The 24,464-nt window shown below is 44.2% G+C and overlaps 1 protein-coding gene across 2 annotated transcripts in view; it reads right to left on the reverse strand.

The window, feature by feature from the left end:
* PIK3CB (phosphatidylinositol-4,5-bisphosphate 3-kinase catalytic subunit beta) overlaps positions 1-24,464 on the reverse strand; it is a 188,863-nt gene that overhangs the window by 131,677 nt on the left and 32,722 nt on the right. Inside the window, exon 2 of one of the 2 annotated variants that reach the window (XM_023187838.1) lies at positions 17,761-17,865. The exons of the other annotated variant lie outside the window; for it this stretch is intronic. The gene's annotated coding sequence lies outside the window, so the exon portion shown is untranslated. The remainder of the gene's footprint in view (positions 1-17,760; positions 17,866-24,464) is intronic. 2 annotated transcript variants of the gene reach the window in all.

Consider the following 24,464-nt stretch of genomic DNA (forward strand, 5'->3'; position numbering starts at 1 on the left):
AAAAAAAAAAAAAAAAAAAAAAGAAAAACGCCAGCTGACTGCTAGTACGAATAGCCAAACTTCTGAGTGAAGAAGCCTTCAATGACTCCATCCCTCAGACGTCATGTTTTTCCACCTGACGCCCAGACAACATGGGCCAAAGACAACCTGACTCTGGTGTGCCCCATCCAAATTTCTGACTGCAGAACCAGAGCATAATAAAATTAATGTTTTACACCACTAAGTTTTGGGATGGTTTGTTACATCAATATATCATTGCAGCATGACCTATTAGAATGAAAACAAATCATGCAATTACAGCAGTCAATAATTAACTCATTTTTCTCTTTAAAATACACTTTCTGTTCCTCTCATTCAACAGCCACATCTCGTGTAACACCCGTCACATTCCTGAGACATCACAATGAAAGTGAAGGCCAGGTAAATTGATTTGGCCTTATTGGACACCTGGTCACCCAGGCTGCTTTTAACTCTGGCGAAGTGGATACTGTCTCCATCAAGGACCCCCTCATTGCCTTCAACTACATGGTCTATATGTTCCATGATGATTCCACCCATGGCAAGTTCCATGGCACAGTCAAGCTGAGAATGGCAAAGTTTGTCATCAATGAAAATACCATAACCATTTTCTAGGAGCAAATTCCCATCAAAATCAAATGGGGTGATGCCACCATGATTATATTGTGGAGATCACTGGCATCTTTACTACCTTGTAGAAGGCTGGGGCTCATTTAAAAGGAGAAACCGAAAGGGTTATCATCTCTGCCCCCTCTGCTGAAGCCCCTATGTTTGTGATGGACATGAACCACGAAAGTGCAAAAACGCCTCACAATTCCCAGCAAACCTTCTGTACCACTAACTGCTTAGCACCACTGGCCAAGATCACCCATGACAACTTTGCCATCGTGGGAGGAATCATGACCACGTCCATGCTATCACTGACATCCAGAAGACCACTGATGGCCCATCTGGGAAACTGTGGTGCAATGGCCACAGGGCTTTCCAGAACATCACTCCTGTATCTACTGGTGCTGCCAAAGCTGTGGGTAAAGTCATCTAAACAAGCGGAGCAGGGAGCTCACTGGCATAGCCTTCTATGTCCCCACCGCCAATGTGTCCATCATGCACCTGACCCACCATCTGGAGAGACCTGCCAAATACGATGACATCATGAAGGAGGTGAAGCAGGCGTGGGAGAGGCCCCTCAAAGGCATCCTGGGCTACACTGAGTACCAGGTTGTCTCCGCCAACTAACAGTGACATCAACTTTTCCACCTTCAATGTTGGAGCTGGTATTGTTCTCAATGACCACTTTGTCAAGCTCATTTCCTGGTATGACAATGAATTTGGCTACAGCAACAGGGTGGTAGACCTTATGGTCCACATGGCCTCCTGGACCACCAGCCCCAGTGAGAGCATGAGAGTAAGAGAGAGGCCCTCAGCTGCTGTGCAGTCCTGCCCCACTCAGTCCCCCACCACTACACTGAGAATCTTCCCTCCTAGACACGGTTTCCATGCCAGACCCCCTGAAAAATGGGATAGGCCTAGAAAGCCCCACTTTGTAGTGCACTATCAATAAAGTCCTCTGTACTCAGCACCCCTCTACTGCCAAAAAAAACACCAACACACACACACTTTCCTAAATACATATCTTACTCTATGTCTTTATTTTTTTTTTTTTTGAAATGGAGTCTCACTCTGTCGCCCGGGCTGAAGTGCAGTGGCGCGATCTCAGCTCACTGCAAGCTCTGCCTCCCGGGTTCACACCATTCTCCTGCCTCAGCTTCCCAAGTAACTGGGACTACAGGTGCCTACCACCATGCCTGGCTAGTATTTTTGTATTTTTAGTAGAGACGGGGTTTCACCATGTTAGCCAGGATGATCTCCTGACCTCATGATCCACCCGCCTTGGCCTCCCAAAATGCTGGGATTACAGGTGTGAGCCACCACGTCCGGCCTTTTTTTTCTGAGACAGTCACTCTGTCACCCAGGATGGAGCACAGTGGCACAATCTTGGCTCATCCACCTCCTGGGCTCAAGCAATCCTCCCGCATCAGGCCTCCTGAGTAGTTGGGACCACAGGTGCATGCCACCATGACTGGCCAAATTTTTAAAATTTTTGGTAGACATGGGGTTTTGCCATGTTGCCCAGGCTGGTCTCGAACTCCTAAACTCAAGTGATCCATCCGCCTCAGCCTCCCAAAGTGCTGGGATTACAAGCATGAATCACTACACCTGGCCAATTTTTTTTTTTTTTTTTAAATAGAGACGGCGTCTTGCTTTGTTGCCCAGGCTGTCTTGAAGCCCTGAGCTCAAGCAATCCTCCTGCTTCGGCCTTCCAAAGTGCTAGGATTACAGGTGTGAGCCACTGCACTTAGCCCTAACTTTCAGAAACTAAAATTAACTTACTTTAGTTGTGAATGCTACTATCGCTTCCAAAAAGAAAGCAGTGTGGGTTAAATAAGTTTTTAAAATTATATCTTTTTTCTTATTTTTCTGAGACTTTTTTCTTTTTTTTCAAGTGTCTCTCTCTCACTGTCATGCAGTGGTGCCATCATACAGTGGTGCCATCATAGCTCACTACAGCCTCTACCTCCTGGAATCAAGCCATCCTCCTGTCTCAGCCTCCTAAGTAGCTGAGACTACAAGCAAACACCACTTCACCCAACTAATTTTGTGTTTTGGTTTTTTTCTTTTTGTAGAGACAGGGTCTCGCTATGTTGCCCAGGCTGGTCTAAAACTCCTGGCCTCAAGCAATCCTCCCGTCTCAGCTTCCCAAAGTGCTGATATTATAAGCATGACCCACAATGCTCCATCTAAAAATTATGTCTTCACATAAAAATTATGTCCTCTAAAAAATGAAACTTCTGGGCTCGTGCCTATAATCCCAGCACTTCAGGAGGCCAACACAAGAGAATCGCTTTAGCCCAGGAGCTCAAGGCCAACCTAGGCAATCGGTGAGACCTCATCGCTACAAAAAATAAACAAAATTAGCCAGGCATGGTGGTGCTCACCTGTAGTCCCAGCTACTCAGGATGTTGAGGTGAGAGAATTGCTCGAGCCCAGTAGGTTGAGGCCACAGTAAGCCAAGATCATGGCACTGCACTCCAGCCTGGGTGACAGACTGAGACCTTATCTCAAAAAAAATAAAAATAAATAAATAAAAATGAAAATGAAACTTCTGGCTGGGCATAGTGGCTCACAGCTGTAATCTTAGTACTTTGGGAGACAGAAGTAGGAGGGCAGCTTGAGCCCAGGAGTTTGAAGCCAGCCTGGGCAACACAGCGAGACCCCCATCTCTACAGAATTTTTTTTTTTTTTTTTTTTTTTGAGATGGAGTCCCACTCTGTCACCAAGGCTGGAGTTCAGTGGTGCAATCTCAGCTCACTGCAACCTCTGACTCCCGGGTTCAAGTGATTCTCTTGCCTCAGCCTCCTGAGCAGCTGGAATTACAGGTGCCCACCACCACTCCTGGCTAATTTTTTCGTATTTTTAGTAGAGACTGGGTTTTGCCATGTTGGCCAGGCTGGTCTCAAACTCCTGACCTCAGGTGATCTGCCCGCCTCAGCCTCGCAAAATGCTGGGATCACAGGTGCGTGCCACTGTGCCTGGCCCAAAAAAATTATTTAATTAGCCAGGTGAGGGGGTGCACACCTAGGGTCCCAGCTACTCAGGAGGCTGAAGTAAAAGAAGATCGCTTGATGCCAGGCAGTCGAGGCTACAAAGAGCCATGTTTGTGCCACTGCACTGGGTGAAAGAGCAAGACACTGTCTCAAAAAAATTAAAGTTTTAAAAAGCAATTCCTATTACCCAACTTTGGTTACAAAACTATCAAGACAATTTCCTTGCACTAAACTGCTAACACAGTCCAAATTTATGAATAAATTGATGCAAGCTCTAGCCAACTTTGTTAGATGGTTTAAAATATATTTAAAATTCTTATTTTCCAGAGAAAATGTAGAATATTTTAACAAGTTATATTTCAAAAGCAACTAGTATCATACCAATACATTTGCCTAAAACTAAAACTTCAGAATTATTTCATCTCACATTATAAGTTTCCATATGCTATAAGGCCATGATGCAGTTTGTACTCAGGCCTGGATAAAACCACAGAGCTTTGAAGACCTTGGGTGTGATAAAATGAGAAGACAATGATTAAAACTACCTTTAGCATCTCATAATCCTCCAAAATTGAACTGGAACAAGGTGAATGAAGAAACAATGGAAACACTTTGCTTGTGCCTTTTAAATTTAATCAGTAAGGAAGAAGGGTGTGTGTGTATGATAAATCCCCTGAGTATAGATCCCTTATCTTATACCTCAGAAACTGAGTCCTACAGAAATATGATGACTATACCAAGGTCACTATGGCAGAGACTAATTTTTTTCTTCCAGTTACAGGATTGTGGCTGGGCACTTAGCTGATATACATTCCAACTTCCTGTGCAATTAGAAGTGGCCATGTACTAAGTTCTTTCCAGTGGAATGTTGAGTGGAAATGACCTGTGTTACTTCAGGTTAAGGCTTTTAAGAAAGTTGGTGTGACACTTACACCTTCTCTTTCCTCTTCCACTGGTCTTAGTGGAATAGAGGATGACAGAGTCACAAGATGGAAGAAACCACTTGAAAGAGAACCACCTACCGAAGAGGGCCATCCAACTTAACTGTTCCATGAGTGAGAAATAAATGTCTATTCAGTTTGGACCATTATTCATTTTTGGTCTGTTACAGCAATTTGGCCTTCACTAATTTAGTCAAACACACAGTCTAGGCAGCTGCAAGGCCATGATTAAAACCCACATATCCGGCCGGGCGCAGTGGCTCAAGCCTGTAATCTCAGCACTTTGGGAGGCCGAGACGGGCGGATGACGAGGTCAGGAGATCGAGACCATCCTGGCTAACACAGTGAAACCCCCTCTTTACTAAAAAATAAAAAAAAAAAACTAGCCGGGCGAGGTGGCGGGCGCCTGTAGTCCCAGCTACTCAGGAGGCTGAGGCAGGAGAATGGCGTAAACCCGGGAGGCGGAGCTTGCAGTGAGCTGAAATCTGGCCACTGCACTCCAGCCCGGGCGACAGAGCGAGACTCCGTCTCAAAAAACAAACAAACAAACAAACAAACAAAAAACCCACATATCCTCCCTCAGTCAGTCCAATATCACTGTGTTTTCCTTATCACCCTTCGTCCAAACAGAAAGCAGAATTATGAGGCCGGGCACGGTGGCTCAAGCCTGTAATCCCAGCACTTTGGGAGGCCGAGACGGGCAGATCACGAGGTCAGGAGATCGAGACCATCCTGGCTAATACGGTGAAACCCCGTCTCTACTAAAAAATAAAATTAGCCGGGCGAGGTGGCGGGCGCCTGTAGTCCCAGCTACTCTGGAGGCTGAGGCAGGAGAATGGCGTAAACCTGGGAGGCGGAGCTTGCAGTGAGCTGAGATCTGGCCACTGCACTCCAGCCTGGGCTACAGAGCGAGACTCCGTCTCAAAAAAAAAAAAAAAAAAAAAAAGAAAGCAGAATTATGAAGAGCAGTGGGGGATATCATTAGTTAGGCTACCATTATGACACCAGCAAATCATTCACTCCTGCTGAAGCTCAACAACTTTTATCCTTGTTCATTACTCTGCACAATGCATTTCAGAATCCCCTGGCAGAAATGAACATATCAACAGCTCTCCTCTTCCTCTGTCATCTTCTGATGAGAATTATTTTATTTTCAGAAACAAATGAATAGGTTAAAACATGTTAAATTGAGGCAGATAAAGTCAAGCGGATGATTTTTTTTTTTTTTTTTTTTTGAGACAGGGTCCCACTCTGCCACCCAGGCTGGAATGCAGTGGTATAATCATGGTTCACTGCATCATCGACCTCTGGAGTTCAAATGATCCTCCTATCCCAGCCTCCCAAGTAGCTGGGATTACAGGTGCATAGCACCCAGCTAATCTTTTCATTTTCTGTAGAGACAAGATCTCACTATGTTGCCCAGGCTGGTCTCAAACTCCTGAGCTCAAGTGATTCCCACCACCCCCCCACCCCCGGCCTTGGTCTCCCAAAGTGCTGGGAATACAGGCTTGAGCCACCATGGTCTGTGAGAGTGATATTTTAACAGAGACAGTGTAAGACAAGAAATCAGCTAGGCAAGGAAAGAAAGACTATATGCAAAGACCTGAGAAACCTTAAGCATTTATGGAATTCAACAAGCAGAGAACAGGGGCAGAATGGTACTGGGGAGGCTGGCTATATGCAGATCCTGGTAGGTCAAATTAAGTTGGTGTTCTTTATGCAAAAGAACAATAGATCCAATGAAGAATGCTAAACACATGGTATAATATTCTAGGAAAATGCTTATCTGGGCCAGGCACAGTGGCTCACACCTGTAATCCCAACACTTTGGGAGGCAGGCAGATTACCTGAGGTCAGGAATTTGAGACCAGACTGACCAACATGGTGAAACCCCATCTCTACTAAAACTGCAAAAATTAGCTGGGTGCGGTGGCATGTGCCTATAATTCCAGCTACTTGGGAAGCTGAGTGGAGAGAATCACTTGAACCTGGGAAGCAGAGGTTGCAATGAGCTAAGATCACACCACTGCACTCCAGCCGGGCAACAGAGAGAGACTCTGTATCAAAAAACAAAAAAGGAAAATGCTTATCTGAGGATATGATATTCACATGAATGTTTAAGGTGACAGTTTTCATAGTAACAAAAAATTAGGCATAATCTTAATGTACATTAATAGATCAATAAATAATATTAAATAGTTTACAATAGGAAAAATGAATAAAATACAGCTACATACATCACCATTAATGAACCTCACCAACGTTAAAAGAAACAAAAGAATACATATAGCATGACCACATTTACTGGAGTATACAAAGCAAGACTCCATCTCAAATAAATAAAATAAAATAAAAGTTGGTTGGTGCTTCCTCATCTTCCTCAGGTCCCTTCACAGTGTTAAAGAAAATAGTCTCTCCTGGGTGCTCAGAAGCAGCAGAAAGAGAGCTCCAACGGTTGCTTTAAAAATCTTTCCTTACAAAAATTACAGATTTGTAGTCATGAACTATATACAATAATCTCCATTCACTAATAATCCTTAAAACTTTGAATAAAAAATTTAGGTCCTTTTTGAAAATAATGTGATTTTTCTATTTAATTTTTTTTTTTTTTTTTTTTTTTTTTAAGATGGAGTCTCGCTCTTGTCGCCCAGACTAGAGTGCAACGACACGATCTTGGCTCACTGCAATCTCTACCTCCCAGGTTCAAGCCTCAGCCTCCTGAGTAGCTGGAATTACAGGCGCACACCACCATGGCCGGCTAATTTTTTATATTTTTAGTAGAGATGGGGTTTCACCATGTTGGCCAGGCTGGTCTCGAACTCCTGATCTCAGGTGATCCACCCACCTCGGCCTCCCAAAGTGCTGGGATTACAGGAGCAAGCCACTGCACCCGGCCTCTATTTAAATTTTAAATATTATAAGTTTTATAAAATTACACTTAAAATTTATTCTGTTATGCATAAAACTGGTAATCCTCCACATAAAACTGTATTTAATAACATATGTGACTATTTAACATGGTTTAAAAAACAGTATTGAGATCAACAAGGCAGCCATTTATATTGCCCTTTATGTACTACTTCCTCTATCATGTGGCAGTCAAAAGGCTAAGTGAAATGCTTGCAGCAAAGAAAACAGTTTTGAAAGGTCATGCTATGCAGACAGCCAGAATTTCTTTCACAATATCCTTACTGTCTATGGCAGACTGCATGACAATCTGACCACAGTTATTTTCTGTGTAAAAGTAAAAAGCACACCATGTTATCAAAGGACTAGAAACAGTTAAGCACTCAACAATATCATCTTTATGAACATTTTTTCTAACTGCGTAAACATCCATACATATTAATGAAAAAGAACCTTGAGGCAAAGACAATGAATTGGAGAAAGAGGAACTTGGAAAAACTGGAAGGCAAGTTTAAACTATACCACTCTGTTTACTCATAGTGTTCACATAAGAAGCTCCTATAGCCAGGCGTGGTGGCAGGTGCTTGTAATCCCAGTTACTCAGGAGGCTGAAGCAGGAGAATTGCTTGAACCCAGGAGGCAGATGTTGCGGTAAGCCGAGATCACACCACCGCACTCCAGCCTGGGCGACAGAGCGAGACTCCGTCTCAAAAAAAAAAAAAGAAGAAGAAAGAAGAAGTTCCTAAAGGAAAACTTTTCAAATTAAGACACATCATTTACCAAGAAAAAAAGCCTAATTATAACAATATTGAAGACATTAAGATCATCTTTCAAAATTTCCATTATCTTAATGACAATTGCACACAAGGTGCAAAGCTTCAAAAACCTCTCTGTGGCAGCTGTAATCCCATCACATTTTTTCCCTTTAATAGCTTTTACTGGTTTATCATTCATCTGAATAGGGAACATATTTTTCCAACAGTTAAGGTAGTACGCAATCAATCAGTAAACACCAAAGTGAAAATTTCTCCGGCTCCTTGTAAAATTTCCAAACAGGAGGTTAACAAGTGTATTCTTTTTAAAAAAAAAAAAAAGAGAAAGAAAGAAAGCAAGAAAAAGAAAAGAAAAAATCTAGTTTGTTCAATTGCTCTCCTATCCTAAAAGATCAAATTCATGCCTACACACAGCCAAGTAACATAGACACAGTCCCTTAAGCTTATGGCAAAGCATACTTAAGATTTTTTAGGGTCCCAGCATTTTAATTCCTGTGAGAATCTCTCACTAAAATTTAACTAGAAGACAACTTTCTTTCTTTTTTTTTATTTTTGAGACACGATCTTGCTCTGTCACCCAGGCTGGAGTGTAGTGGTGCGATCTTGGCTCACTACAACTTCCGCCTCCCAGTTTCTTCTGCCTCAGCCTCCCAAGTAGCTGGGACTACAGGCATGCATCAGTACACCTGGCTAATTTTTGTATTTTTAGTGGAGATGGGGTTTCGCCATGTTGGCCAGGTTGGTCTCTAACTCCTGACCTCAGGTGGTCTGTCTGCCTCGGCCTCCCAAAGTACTGGGATTATAGGTGTGAGCCACCACGCCTGACCGAAGACAACTTTCTTTACCAATTTTGACCTTGTAGCAGAGCATAAGAATTTGTGCTACTTCTAAAACTACTAGAAAACAGTGTATGATAAACATTCTTTTAAGGAAATAAACTTAAAACATTCCATTATTCAATGGCGTAAACCCGGGAGGCGGAGCTTGCAGTGAGCCGAGATCGCACCACTGCACTCCAGCCTGGGCGACAGAGCGAGACTCCGTCTCAAAAAAAAAAAAAAAAAATTCCATTATTCAAAACCACAACTATATTACTGGCTGGGCACGGTGGCTCATGCCTGTAATCCCAGCACTTTGGAAGACTGAGGCAGGCAGATCACCTAAGATCAGGAGTCTGAGACCAGCCTGGCCAACATGGCAAAACCCTGTCTTTACTAAAAATACAAAAATTAGCCAGGCCTGGTGGCACACACCTGTAATCCCAGCTACTTGGGAAGCTGAGGCAGGATAATCACTTAAACCCAGGAGACTGAGGTTGCAGTGAGCCAAGATCATGACACTGCATTCAAGCCTGGGTGACAGAGCGAGACTTTGTTTCAAAAAAAACAATATATATATATATATATATATATTTTTTTTTTTTTTTAATAAAACTAAACCCAGGCAAGGCTGTGGAGAAACTGGAACTCTTGTGTATTGCTGGTGGAAATATAAAATGGTATAGCCAGTGTGGAAGACAGCAGGATTGTTCCTCAAAAAATTAAAGCATATGGTGGGTTGTGATGGCTCATGCCTATAATCCCAGCATGATATTGTTGAGTGCCTACTGTTTCTGGTCCGTTGGAGGCCAAGGCAGGCAGATAGCTTGAGCCAGGTGTTCAAGACCAGCCTGGACAACGTGGCAAAACACCGTCTCTACTAAAAATACAAAAAATTAGCCAGGTGTGGTGGTAGGCACCTGTAGTCTCAGCTACTCAGGAAGCTGAGGTGGGAGGATCACTTGAGCATGGGAGGTGGAGGTTGCTGTGAACTATGGGAGGTGGAGGTTGCTATGAACTATGATTACACCACTATACTCTAGCCTGGTTGACAGAGTGAGACCCTATCTCAAAAAAAACAAAAAGAAAAACTAAAGCATATGATCCAATATGATCTAATAATCCCACTTCTGGTGATGTATGCAAAAGAAATGAAAGCAGGGATTTACTCAGATTTGTACACCAGTGCTCACAGCAGCATTGGTCACAATAGCCAAAAGGTAGAAACAGCACCAATGTCATCATCAACAGAGGCATAGACAAAAAAATACGGTGTGAACATACAATGGAATATTATTCAGCCCTTTTTTTTTTTTTTTTTTTTTTTGAGACAGAATCTCTCTCTGTCGCCAGGCTGGAGTACAGTGGCATGATCTCAGCTCACTGCAACCTCCACCTCCTGGGTTTAGGAGATTATCCTCACTCAGTCTCCCGAATAGCAGGGACTATAGGCGCAGGCCACCACACCCAGCTAACTTCTATATTTTTAGTAGAGGCGGGGTTTCACCATGTTGGCCAGGCTGGTCTCGAACTCCTGACCTTGTGATCCACCTGCCTTGGCCTCCCAAAGTGCTGGGATTACAGGCGTGAGCCACCGGGCCCGGCCTATTCAGCCTTTAAAAGGAATGAAATTCTACTACATATTACAATATGCATGAACCTTAAAAACATAATGCCAAGTGTAATAAGTCAGAAACAAAAAGACAAATATTGTATGATTCCACTTACACAAGGCACCTGAAGCAGAGTAGTCTAATTCACAGAGACAGAAAATAGAACAGTGGTTTCTCAGGAAAGAAAGAAGAGGGGGCAAAGAGAACTTATTATTTAAAGGGTATGGAGTTTTGGTTAGGGATGATGAAAAAGTTCTGGAGATGGACAGGGGTGATGTACTTTTGTGAATGTACTTAATGCCACTGAATTATACACTTAAAAGTGGTTACATTTTCCCCAGGTGCAGTGACTCACACCTATAATCCTAGCATTTTGTGAGGCCAAGGTGGGCAGATTGCTTGAGCTCAGGAGTTCGAGGCCAGCCTGAGAAACAGGGCAAAACCCGGTCCTCATTTTAAAAAAAAAAAAGCAAAATGGTAAATATTATATTGTTTGTACTTCACCTTTTTTTTTTTTTTTCCCAAAAAAAACCCTGAGGCCAGGCACAGTGGTTCATGCCTGTAAGCCCAGCACCTTGGGAGGCCGAAGCCAGCGGATCACAAGGTCAGGAGATGGAGACCATCCCAGCTAACGCAGTGAAACCCCATCTCTACTAAAAAAAAAAAAAATAGCCGGGCATGGTGGCAGGCGCCTGTAGTCCCAGCTACTTGGGAGGCTGAGGCAGAAGAATGGTGCGAACCCATGAAGCAGAGCTTGCAGTGAGCTGAGATTGCGCCACTGCACTCCAGCCTGAGCGACAGAGCGAGACTCCATCTCAAAAAAAAAAAAAAGAAAAGAAAAAACTCTGAGTCCCAGCTACTCAGGAGGCAGGAGAATCACTTGAACCTGTGAGGCAGAGGTTGTAGAAAGCCGAGATCACACCACTGCACTCCAGCCTGGGCAACAGAGTGAGATTCCTCCTCAAAAACAAAACAAAACGAAAAACCTGAAGCCAAATAAACTTGTCCATTATGAACTTACAGGCCCTCTGTGCCTCCAACTCACCTTTTTCTACTCTTCCTACCTCCTTGCGGTATTCAAAAATCTGTTTTATGGTACACCCTCTTCTCTCATCTTCACTTTCAGATACTTCAAACATCTGACCTCATGGTTGGTTTTTTTTTTTTTTGAGACGTCTCGCTCTGTCACCCAGGCTAGAGTGCAGTGGTGCAATCTCGGCTCACTGCAACCTCCACCTCTCAGGCTCAAGCAATCCTCCAGGCTCAAGCAATCCTCCAGCCTCAGTCTCTCGAGTAGCTGGGACTACAGGCATGCACCGCCACGCCCAACTAATTTTTACATTTTTTGTGGAGATGGGGTTTTGCCATGTTGCCCAGACTGGTCTGGAACTCAAGCGATCTGCCCACCTCAGCCTCCCCAACTGTTGGGATTACAGGCGTGAGCCACTGCACCTGGCGGCCTCACAGTTCTTTAGCCTCAAGTTATACCTCTCAGCCACAGCTTGACCTTTCACCTCCCACCTCACTCCTGGATCTGCAGCTCCACCATCACACAGAAGAAAATCCAAAGGCCTGACTCTGGTCTACAACCTGACTCAAGCCTCTGCCACATTCACTCTGATGATGTCAGTTCCTACTACCCCCACCCTCACTTCAGTGCAGTCCCACTGGCCCTCTTGCAGCTCATAAAACACATCAAGCACGTCCAGCCTCAAACACTTTGTATTTAAGTTCCTTCAGTCTAAAATGCCCTCCCCACCCTATCCAAAATACCCAGAGGGCCTGCTCCCTCACTTCATTTAGAGCTGTCAACTCAAATGTCACCTAATCAGAGAGGTCTTCCCTAACTTCACCTTAGTAAACATACCCCTCCTTCATCAATGTCTACCTTTCCCTAATATATTTCCATACCTTCATGACAATAGCACACAAGGTATAGATCTCCAAACTAGCACTTATCACCACCCAACATATTATATAGTAGGCCCTCCATATCTGTGTGTTCTGTATCAGTGGGTGCCACATCCGTGAATTCAACCAACTACGAATCGAAAATATTGGATGGGGGCCAGGCGTGGTGGTGCATGCCTGTAATCCCAGCTACTGTGGAGGCTGAGGCAGGAGAATCACTTGAACCAGGGAGGTGGAAGTTGCAGTGTGCTGAGATTGCGTCACTGCACTCCAGCCTGGGCAACAAAGTGAGTGAGACTCCGTCTCAAAAAAATTTTTTTTTTTTTTTTTTTGAGACAGAGTCTTGCTCTGTCGCCCGGGCTGGAGTGCAGTGGCCGGATCTCAGCTCACTGCAAGCTCCGCCTCCCGGGTTTACGCCATTCTCCTGCCTCAGCCTCCGGAGTAGCTGGGACTACAGGCGCCCGCCACCTCGCCCAGCTATTTTTTGTATTTTTAGTAGAGACGGGGTTTCACCGTGTTAGCCAGGATGGTCTCGATCTCCTGACCTCGTGATCCGCCCATCTCGGCCTCCCAAAGTGCTGGGATTACAGGCTTGAGCCACTGCGCCCGGCCAAAAAATTTTTTTAAAAAAAGAAAATATTGGATCCGGTAATGGTTCTGTTGTGCCTGTACTAAACATGTACAGACTTTTTTCTATTGTCATTATTCCCTAAATAATACAATAACACCTATTCATAAGGCATTTACACTGTATTAGGTATTATAATTTTTTTTTCATTTTCCAGGTTACCATTGAGATAATTTTTGTTTTTTTGAGATGGAGTCTCGCTCTGTTGCCCAGGCTGAAGTGCAGCGGTGGGATCTGGGCTCACTGCAGCCTCGGCCTCCTGGGCTCAAGCAGTCCTCCCACTTCAGCCTCCCAAGTAAGCAGGACTGTAGGCATTCGCCACCATGCCTGGCTAATTACAGGTGTGAGCCACTGTACTCAGCTTGCATGTAGTTTAAATATTGAAGAGCGTGATTACGTTTTTACTCAGAAGAGGTAAGAGGTTTGACTCAGATCAAAGACACAGGTAAAGGGTTTAGCTCTTACCAGAGTAGCAATCTTTCTGCTTAGAAACTAGAGGACTGGAAGAGAGGATACACCAAGGAATTTTTAGGCAAAGAGGAAGAAGCTGTAGGATTTCTTTTCTCCTTCTCTTTCTCTCTCCCTCCCCTCCAACAGGGTCATACCTCTGTTGCCCAGACTGGAGTGCAGTGGTGCAATTATAGCTTGCTGCAACCTTGAACTCCAGGGCTCGTGAAATTTTTCCGCTTCAGCTTCCTGAGTAGGCAATACTGCAGGTGTGTGCCACCACACCCAGCTAAGTGTAGGATTTCCTATCTTACTTCTTTAACAATGTAGGGATTGAGGTTATCTATTCAGCATATAGTTAATTAGTGGTGAGGCTGGGATCCTGGGAGAAGAAAGCATTTAGGAAAAACATTGTAGGGCAGCTACCAAATTCACCAAATATTTACTGACCACCTGCATTGTGCCAGGCACTCTTGTAGACAAGATTAGTGTCTTTGTGGAGCTAATCACTGGAGTGAACAAAAACAATACCAAATTGTAATGTGATATGAAAAGAATTAAAATATGGCAGTTGATAGTGACTGGTTGTCTTCTTCTGAGGAGGTGACATTAAGATCTGAAAGACAAGAATTTAGTCAAGCTAAAAGAAAATCAAGCTATGTAAGTTTAAACCTCGCCAGGCGTGGTGGCTCCTGCCTGCAATCCTAGCACTTTGGGAGGCCGAGGTGGGCGGATCATGTGAGGTCAGGAGTTTGAGACCACCCTGCCAACATGGTGAAACCCCGTCTCTACTAAAAATACAAAAATTAGCCGACTATGACGGCACATGCCTATAATCCCAGCTACTCGGGAGACTGAGGCAGGAGAACTGCTTGAATCTGGGAGGCGGAGGTTGCAGTGAGCCGAGATCGTACCACTGCACTCTAGCCCGGGCATCACAGCAAGACTCTGTCTCAAAAAAAAAGTTTAAACCTCAAGGTGGAAATGAGCTGATTGTGATTGAGGAATGGAAACAATTTCAGTGTTTCTGCAATAAGGTGGATGAGGACCACAGTGTCATGAGATGAGATTAAAGAATTTGACTGGGCACAGTGGCTCACATCTGTAATCCCAGCACTTTGGAAGCCAAAGCAGGAGTATCGCTTGAGGCTGGGAGTTTGAAACCCACCTGAGCAACATAGTGAGACCCCATCTCTTTAAAAAATTTCATATTGAAGGAGGCAGAGCCAGGCCACGTAGTATTCTGTGGCTGTGGTAAGGTGTTTAGACTCTAAGTCTTTTGAGGTATTTTTTGTTTTTTTTTTGTTTTTTTTTTTTTTTTAGACGGAGTTTCACTCTTGTTGCCCAGGCTGGAATGCAATGCCGCGATCTCAGCTTACTGCAACCTCCGCCCCCCAGGTTCAAGTAATTCTTCTGCCTCAGCCTCCTAAGTAGCTAGGATGACAGGCACCCACCACCATGCCCAGCTAACTTTTTGTATTATTAGTAGAGATCAGGTTTCACCGTATTGGCCAGACTGGTCTCTAACTCCAGACCTTAGGTGATCCACCTGCCTTGGCCTTCCCAAAGTGCTGGAATTACAGGCGTGAGCCACCGCACCCGGCATCTTGTGAGTTGTTTTTTGTTTTGTTTTGTTTTTAAAGATGGAGTCTCACTCTGTCTCCCAAGCTAGAGTGCAGTGGTGTGATCTCGGCTCACTGCAAGCTCCGTCTCCCGGGTTCACGCCATTCTCCTGCCTCTGCCTTCCATGTAGCTGGGACCACAGGCGCCCGCCACCATGCCCAGCCAATTTTTGTATGTTGTTTAGTAGAGATGGGGTTTCACCATGTTAGCCAGGATGGTCTCGATCTTCTGACCTCGTGATCCGCCCGCCTCGGCCTCCCAAAGTGCTGGGATTACAGGCATGAGCCACCATGCCCGGCCATCTTGTAAGTTTTTAAGCATAAAAGCGATATGATATGATATATGCCTTAGAGTTCTCTGTTTTATTGACGATTAATTACAGGTGCAGAGTGGAAGGACAAAGGTCAATTAAGAGGCTGTTGCAAATGACCAGGCCGGAGAGGACAGTGGAGAAACTTAATATGATTGCTGAGCAATAGTAAAGGCCTAGTTTGAGATAAGCTAGCATGACATGGCAGGCAGTATGAATTTAGCTAGCATAACCTTTTAGGTGAACATGAGAAATTTGACACTGGTAGTTGAAATAACTGTCTATGAGATGCAGGATTGATAAAGGGGATGCATCAAGGCACTGGAGGCCATTATATATTGAATACATATTTACTGAGCATCTACTAATATACCAAGAACTCTGCTACCTGCTAGGGTTACAACAGTGAACAAAAACAGAGGTCCATTTCTCATGGAGTTGATATTCTAATGAGGACAGAGAAGATAAACAATAAATATATAGTCACCTGTGGTATCTGTGGGGAATTGTTTCCAGGACCCTTATGGATACCAAAATCCAGAAATGCTCAAGTTCCTGATATAAAATTGTATAGTCTTTGCATACAACCTATGCATACCTTCTTGTATACTTTAAATCACCTCTTGCTGGGTGAGCATGGTGGTGCACACCTGCAATCCCATCAGGAGGCTGAGGCAGGAGGATCACTTGAGCCCAGAAGTGATCGTATCACTGGACTCCAGCCTGAGTGATAGACTGAGACCCCACTTTCTTTAAAAAAAATTATCTCGGCCGGGCTCACGCCTGTAATTCCAGCACTTTGGGAGGCCAAGGCGGGTAGATCACCTGAGGTCAGGAGTTCGAGACCAGCCTGGCCAAGGTGGTAAAATCCCATCTCTACTAAAAATACAAAATTAGCCAAGCATAGTGGTGGCCGCCTGTAATCCCAGCTACTTGGGAGGCTGAGGCAGGAGAATCACTTGAACCTGGGAGGTTGAGGTTGCAGTGTGCCAAGGTTACGGTACAGCACTCCAGCCTGGGTGACAGAGCACAAGACTCTGTCTTTAAAAAAAAAAAAAAAAAGGCCCCGCGCGGTGGCCCATGCCTGTAATCCCAGCACTTTGGGAGGCTGAGGCGGGCAGATCACCTGAGGTCAGCAGGTCGAGATCAGCCTGGCCAACATGGTGAAATCCCGTCTCTACTAAAAATACAAAAATTAGCCGGGCATGATGGCACATGCCTATAATCCCAGCTACTCAGGAGGCTGAGGCTGGAGAATCACTTGAACATGGGAGGCAGAGGTTGCAGTGAGCTGAGATCATGCCACTGCACTCCAGCCTATGTGATAGAGCGAGACTGTCTCAAAAAAATAAAAATAAAAATAACTGGGCATTAACTGATCTATAGGAGATTTGAACCGGATATATGGTTACCCTAACTATAACTCCAGTGCTTAAGGAAGTGATGGCTACAGCTATATTACATAGGGGTTTAATAAATAAATTAGCTGAAATATTCAGATTTTATCACCTCCTCTTTACTCTTCACTCCATTGCAAGCTGATTTTCAGCCATAAACAGCCTCCTGAAATGGCCCCTGCTGGGATCATCAATGAATTCCTAAATGCCAAATCCAAAAGTTTCTTCAGTTTTCAACTAACCTGCCTAAAGAGCTTTCAACACTACTGACCCTCCTCTCTGCTTCATGAAGCTCTGTTCTTAACTCTGTAGGAAACATAATCCTCCATAACAGACTATCTTTAAACAAGACCCAGCATCCCCCCACTCCCACTCCCTACTATATAGGTTAACTAAAAGAGTTACAATCTGCTGGGAGCTGTGGCTCATGCCTGTAATCCCAGCACTTTGGGAGGCCGAGGTGGGCGGATCACCTGAGGTCAGGAGTTCAAGACCAGGCTGGATAACAAGGTGAAACCCCATCTCTACTAAAAATACAAAAAAAAATTGCCAGGCATTGTGGCATGTGCCTGTAATCCCAGCTACTCAGGAAGCTGAGGCAGGAGAATTGCTTGAAACCAGGAGGCAGAGGTTGCAGTGAGCCGAGATTATACCACCGAACTTTAGCCTGGGCAACACAGCAAGACTCTACCTCAAAAAAAAAAAAAAAAAAAAGATTTATACTCTAACCAATATATAAATAAGTACAAATACAAAATTGGATACTTACCTAAGAATGATCACCCCCATTTCAGTCTTTTAGGAAAACAGATGGCATTACTTATTTTTTAAGAGTGACGTTTTCATGGAAGACTTTTTCCAGTTAAAACATACACTACAAAAAAGGTTGAAGACAAAAGTATTAATCTAAATGGGCTAAATTAAGTCAGGTAAATTTTATTACTTATATATGTAATCGCTTGTTAATGCTACACTTTTCAAAATATGTAGGTTGAAGATCTAAAGAGGCTGAAGATCTTTGCTCTCAGATTTTGGCCATTTTCTTACTGGATTGGATTTTTCTAATTATTAGGCTTTATATATTCAGGACCAGGATAGACAACATAATTTGCAGAGCACAGTGTAAAATAAAAATGTGAGGCCTTTTCACCAAGATGGCAACAAAGAGAAAAAGGAAGCCCTGCCCCTCCCAAAGCTAAAGCCAAAACAAAGGCTTCAACAGCCAAAACCACACTGCTGAAAGATATCTGCATGCTACCCACCTTCAGGCTGCCTCAAGACGCTGCAGCCAAAATATCCCAGGAAGAGCACTTCCAAGAAAATCAGGCTTAACCCTGACCAATGAGAAGACGGAAGACCACACCACACTTGCATTAGTTGTGTATGTCAAAGCCAAACAAGCTGTGAAGAAGCTCTAGGATACTGACATGGCCCAGGTCAACACAGGATCGGGTCTGACAGAGAGAAGGCATATGTTCAACAGATTCCTGACTATGATGCTTTGAATGTTGCCAACAAAACTGGAATAACTTAAACTGAGTTCAGCTGGCAAATTCCAAATATAAATTTTTCACCATAAAAACATTTTAAAATAAGTAAATAAAAATGTTGGGCTACTTTTTCAAAAATTAAGAATTTCAAGACAGTGACAGCTTACCAACAAACTAAGCACAGGGACCATCTAAATGAGGGGTCCTGCGTGACTGCACAGATTGCACACCCATGAAGCCAGCCCTGGTTAGGACACTAATTCCCTATTACATATACTACCATTATTTTTCCCAAAATGTGCGGCATGTTTTCACTTTCCTTAAGGTGTCTTTTGATGAAGAGGAATTTTTTAAATGAGAGGAACATTATAAAACAAATTTCAGAACAATTTCAAAGTACATTAAGCTGATTGTTTTTCCAAAAGTAAGAAAACTGGTGAACTCAAAAATAACAAACTTGTTTATTCAGGATGTTGATAGCGGGGGAGACTATGTATGTGTGGGTATTGGTTACGACTGTGTAGGGTAATGGGTGTATGTGAAAACTCTCTATACCCCTGCTCAACTTTGCTGTGAACCTAAAACTACTCCTAAAAATAAAATCCAGGGCCAGGAGTGGAAGCATGTGCCTGTGATCCAGTTACTCAGAGGCCAAGGTAGAAAGATCACTTGAATCCAGGAGGCCCAGGCTGCAGTGAACCAAGATCGCACCACTGCACTCCAGCCTGGGCAACAGAAATAGACCCTGTCTCAAAAAAAAAAAAAGAAAGAAAGAAAGAAAGAAAAGAAAAAAATCCTATATACTCTATGAAAAGATTGTCTGTGTAAATCTCTATTCTTAAGTGAAAAACACACTGTGCAAGGCGGAAGGTGGGAAAACCAATTTGCGAAATAACAGCTATAATATGCTACCTTTGAGATTGGTGGATTGTAGGGTAAAGATAGAAAGAAACAAGAATCTGTAGTTATTTATTTATTTATCTGTTTTTGTTTTTGAGACAGTCTGTTGCCCATGCTGGAGTGTGGTGGCACAATAGCGGCTCACTGTACCCTAGACCTTCCCGGCCTCAGATGATCCTCTACTTCAGCCTCCCAAGTAGCTGGGACTACAGAGGCGCACCACCATGCTCAGCTAATTTTTGTCTTTTTTGTAGAGACAGTTTCACCACATTGCCCAGACTGGTCTTGAACTCCTGGGATCAAGTGATCCGCCTGCCTCGGCCTCCCAAAGTTCTGAGATTACATGCCCAAGCCACTGTACCTGGCCAGAATCTGTATTTTTTGTTTTTTGTTGTTGTTGTTTTGTTTTTTTGAGACAGAGTCTCGCTCTGTCACCCAGGCTGGAGTGCAGTAGCACCACCTTGGCTCACTGCAAGCTCCACCTCCCGGGTTCACACCATTCTCCTGCCTCAGCCTCCCAAGTAGCTGCGACTACAGGCGCCTGCCACCACACCCAGCTAAGTTTTTGTATTTTCAGTAGAGACGGGGTTTCGCCATGTTAGCCAGGATGGTCTCGATCTCCTGAACTCATGATTCGCCCGCCTTGGCCTCCCAAAGTGCTGGGATTACAGGTGTGAACCACTGTGCCTGGCCTTTTTTTTTTTTTTGAGACGGAGTCTAACTCTGTTGCCCATGCAGGAGTGCAGTGGCGTGATCTCGGCTCCTGCAACCTCTGCCTCCCAGGTTCAAGCGATTCTCCTGTCTCAGTCTCCCAGGTAGCTGGGATTACAGGTGCGCAACACCAAGCCTGGCTAATTTCTGTATTTTTAGTAAAGACAGGTTTCCACTATGTTGGTCAGGCTGGTCTTGAACTCCTGACCTCGTGATCCACCCACCTCGGCCTCCCAAAGTGCTGGGATTACAGGCGTGAGCCACTGCGCCGGGCCCAGAATCTGCATTTTTATTGTCTTTATTTATATAAAGAAACTCTAGAAGGTTACATGAGAAACTGAACAATAGTTTCCTGGGTGGGGTGGAGTGTTGGAGGAATGGTGTGAATAGAAACAGGGCTGCTGAGGGATATAGGTGGGAAAGAGATTTTCCAGTGGTTTTTTTTTTTTTGTATTTAGAAGTATTTATAACTCCAGGATAATCTATTACTACAATACACAGATTAGTAAATAAATGAACCAAAATAGGGCCTAAATACTATCAACACAAACACACAATAACAGGACCTATTCTTTTACCATCTCTGGAACTAAGACCTTAGCACTGCCCACCTCACTAAAGTCATCAACCCAAGATCTCTAACACTAGTCCCCTTGAAAAAGGATATTTTCTCCATAATTCCATGTTGCTTCTCTCAGGGTCAGGGTCAACTTTTTCTCCTCTAGCTATAGAAATCCTCCTGTCTCTTCTGAACAAAAGCCTCACCAAGCCAGGCACAGAGATGTAAGCCTGTAATCCAGTTACTTGGGAGGCCAGAGGATCACTTGCACCCATAAGTTCAAGACCAGCCTGGGCAACATGGCAAAACCCAATCTCTACTAAAAATACAAAAATTAGCTGGGCGTGGTGGCATATGCCTATAATCCCAGCTACTCGGGAGGCTGAGGCTATGCTGTTCGAACACCCTCCAACTCTGCGTCTCTGCTTCAAATCTTATCTTTTTTTTTTTTGAGTCTCACTGTCACCCAGGCTAGAGTGCAGTGGTGCGATCTCAGCTTACTGCAACTTCTGCCTCCCAGATTCAAGCAATTCTCCTCCCAAGAGGCTGGGATTACAGGTGCCTGCTACCACACCCAGCTATTTTTTGTGTGTGTTTTTAGTAGAGATGGGGTTTCACCATATTGGCCAGGCTGGTCTTGAACTCCTGACCTTGTGATAGGCCCACCTCGGCCTCCCAAGTCAAATCTTACCTCTACAATTAATGCACACCATATCAACCAGAATGTACCTTGTACAGCATAAATCAGATCACTGGAGTGATCTGCTTAAAACCTTCCAAAGGGTTCCTGCTGTAACCCTACCTGCATTACAACTATGAACTACTAAGACCCTACATGATATTAAAAATGACCTACCCTATATGAACTGGTATCTGTCTACAACTAACCTCATCTTTTTTCTTTTCTTGTTTTTTTGTTTGTTTTTGAGACAGTGTCTTGCTCTGTCACCCAGCCTGTTGTGCCGCGGCATGATCACTGTTCACTGCAGCCCCAACCTCCTAGGCTCTAGGGATCCTCCCACCTCAGCCTCCCTAGTAGCTAAGACTACAGGCATGTGCCACCATGCCTGCCTAATTTTTGTTATTTTTTACAGAGACAGGGTTTTGCCATGTTGCCCAGGTTGGTCTTGAACTCCTATGCTCAAGCAATCCACCCACTTCGGCCTCTCAAAGTGCTGGGATTACAGGCATAAACCAACATGCCAGGTCCTGACCGCATCTGCTTTCTTCTTCATTCAACTACTCTCTAGCCTTACTGGTATATTTTCTCTTCCTCACATTTTGTTCCTAATGTAGGGCTCTTGTACATGCTGTTCTTTCTATTTGCAATGTGCTGCCTCCAGGTCTTCTGCCACTTCATAACATTTATGTTTTTGTTTTTGTTTTTGTTTTTTGTTTTTTGAGACGGAGTCTCACTCTGTCTCCCGGGCTGGAGTGCAGTGGCCAGATCTCAGCTCACTACAAGCTCCGCCTCCCGGGTTTACGCCATTCTCCTGCCTCAGCCTCCGAGTAGCTGGGACTACAGGCGCCCGCCACCTCGCCCGGCTAGTTTTTTGTATTTTTTAGTAGAGACGGGGTTTCACTGCGTTAGCCAGGATGGTCTCGATCTCCTGACCTCGTGATCCGCCCGTCTCGGCCTCCCAAAGTGCTGGGATTACAGGCTTGAGCCACCGCGCCCGGCCAACATTTATGTTTTAACTCAAAGTTACCTCTTCTAAGAGGCATTCTATACAGTCTCACAGTTAAGATAGCAACCTAGGTCATTATCTACCACATTACTTTATCATCTTTACAATATTTATTAATAATCACAATTCTCATTTATTAATATAAATATTTCTACTGGAGAATAGAAAAGTCTTAAGGAGGCCGGGCGCAGTGGCTCAAGCCTGTAATCCCAGCACTTTGGGAGGCTGAGACGGGTGGATCATGAGGTCAGGAGATCGAGACCATCCTGGCTAACACGGTGAAACCCCGTCTCTACTAAAAAAATACAAAAAAAAACTAGCCGGGCGATGTGGCGGGTGCCTGTAGTCCCAGTTACTCGGGAGGCTGAGGCAGGAGAATGGCGTAAACCCAGGAGGCGGAACTTGCAGTGAGCTGAGATCCGGCCACTGCACTCCAGCCTGGGCGACAGAGCAAGACTCCGTCTCAAAAAAAAAAAAAAAAAAAAGAGAGAGAGAAAAAGAAAAAAAAAAAGAAAAGTCTTAAGGATAACTTTTAACCCATGACACTATTTTTTTTTTTTTAAACAGAGTCTTTGTCACCAAAGCTGGAGTGTAGTGATGCAATCATGGCTCACTGCAGCCTTGACCTCCTGGACTCTAGGGATCCTCCCACTTCAGCCTCTTGAGTAGCTGAGACTACAGACGTGCGCCACCACACCCAGCACTTTTTCTTTTTTTTGTAGGGATGGGGTCTACTATGTGGTCCAGGCTGGTCTCAAACTCCAGGACTCAAGCAATCCTCCCACCTCAGGCTCTGAAAGTGCAGGGATTACCAGCTTGAGCCACTGTACCCAGCTACAACTCTATTATTATTATTTTTGAGATGGAGTCTCACTCTGTCACCCATGCTGGAGTGCAGTGGTGCAATCTTGGCTCACTGCAATCTCCATCTTCTGGGTTCGAGTGATTCTACTGCCTCAGCCTCCTAAGTACTTGGGATTACAGGTGTGCACCACCACGCCCAGCTAATTTTTGTAGATTTAGTAGAGAGAGGGTTTTGCCACGTTGGCCAGGCTGGTCTTGGACCTCCTGACCTCAGGTTATCTGCCCACCTAGGCCTCCCAAAGTGCTGGGATTACAGGTGTGAGCCACTGTGCCCGGCCTATTTTTTAACTTTTCTATTAATTCTCAATTATTTCAAAATCACGTACATATAAATTTCACACTAAAACAGAACAGATTCAGGAAGCATTTTTAAAAATCCCCCATGCCCTTTCTTCGTACTCAATTTATTATGTAGGATGTAGCCCGCTTATTACAGTAAGTTCAATAAAAGTTTACCTATTCTCAAACAGGTAATTAGGGGTAAGACTTCTAACAAAATTCTCTAGACACAGTAAAAATGAAATGAGAAGTCAAAAAAGCAAGTAGAACAGGTACCCATAATAATGAAATGAGGTGCTATAGCAAGAGTATTATTTTTAAAATAACAATAATCTACACAGGAATGAGCAGCTGTACCATAGTAATTTGTATCAAATATCAGAGCCTCCCCATTTTATGTTCACTGTGTGCTTCTGGATCATGCCACAGCCATTATCAATGCATTAAATGGATAAAATTACCCATATTCAACGTTGTAAGAATGACAGAATAGGTATATGTTTATAGTTGAAAACAGTCACAGGCCAGGTGCAGTGGCTCATGCCTGTAATCCTAAAGCTTTGAGAGGCTAAGGAAGCAGGACTGCTTGAGCACAGGAGCTGGTGGACAGCCTGGACGACATAGCAGATCTCATCTCTAAAAACAAAAAAACTAAAAAATTAGCCGGGCGCAGTGGCTCACACCTGTAATTCTAGCACTTTGGGAGGCCAAGGCAGGGGGATCAGGAGGTCAAGAGATCGTCCTGTCCAACATGGTGAAACCCTGTCTCTACTAAAAACACAAAAATTAGCCGGGCATGGTGGCACATGCCTGTAGTCCCAGCTACTTGGGAGGCTGAGGCAGAAGAATCACTTGAACCCGGGAGGCAGAGGTTGCAGTGAGCTGAGATTGGGTCACTGCACTCCAGCCTGGCAACAGAGCAAGACTCTGTCTAAAAAAAAACGAAAGAAAGAAAGAAAGAAAGAAAGAAAGAAAAGAAAGA

Source organism: Piliocolobus tephrosceles, chromosome 2 (assembly GCF_002776525.5).
Source record: "Piliocolobus tephrosceles isolate RC106 chromosome 2, ASM277652v3, whole genome shotgun sequence".
Taxonomy (NCBI): domain Eukaryota; kingdom Metazoa; phylum Chordata; class Mammalia; order Primates; family Cercopithecidae; genus Piliocolobus; species Piliocolobus tephrosceles.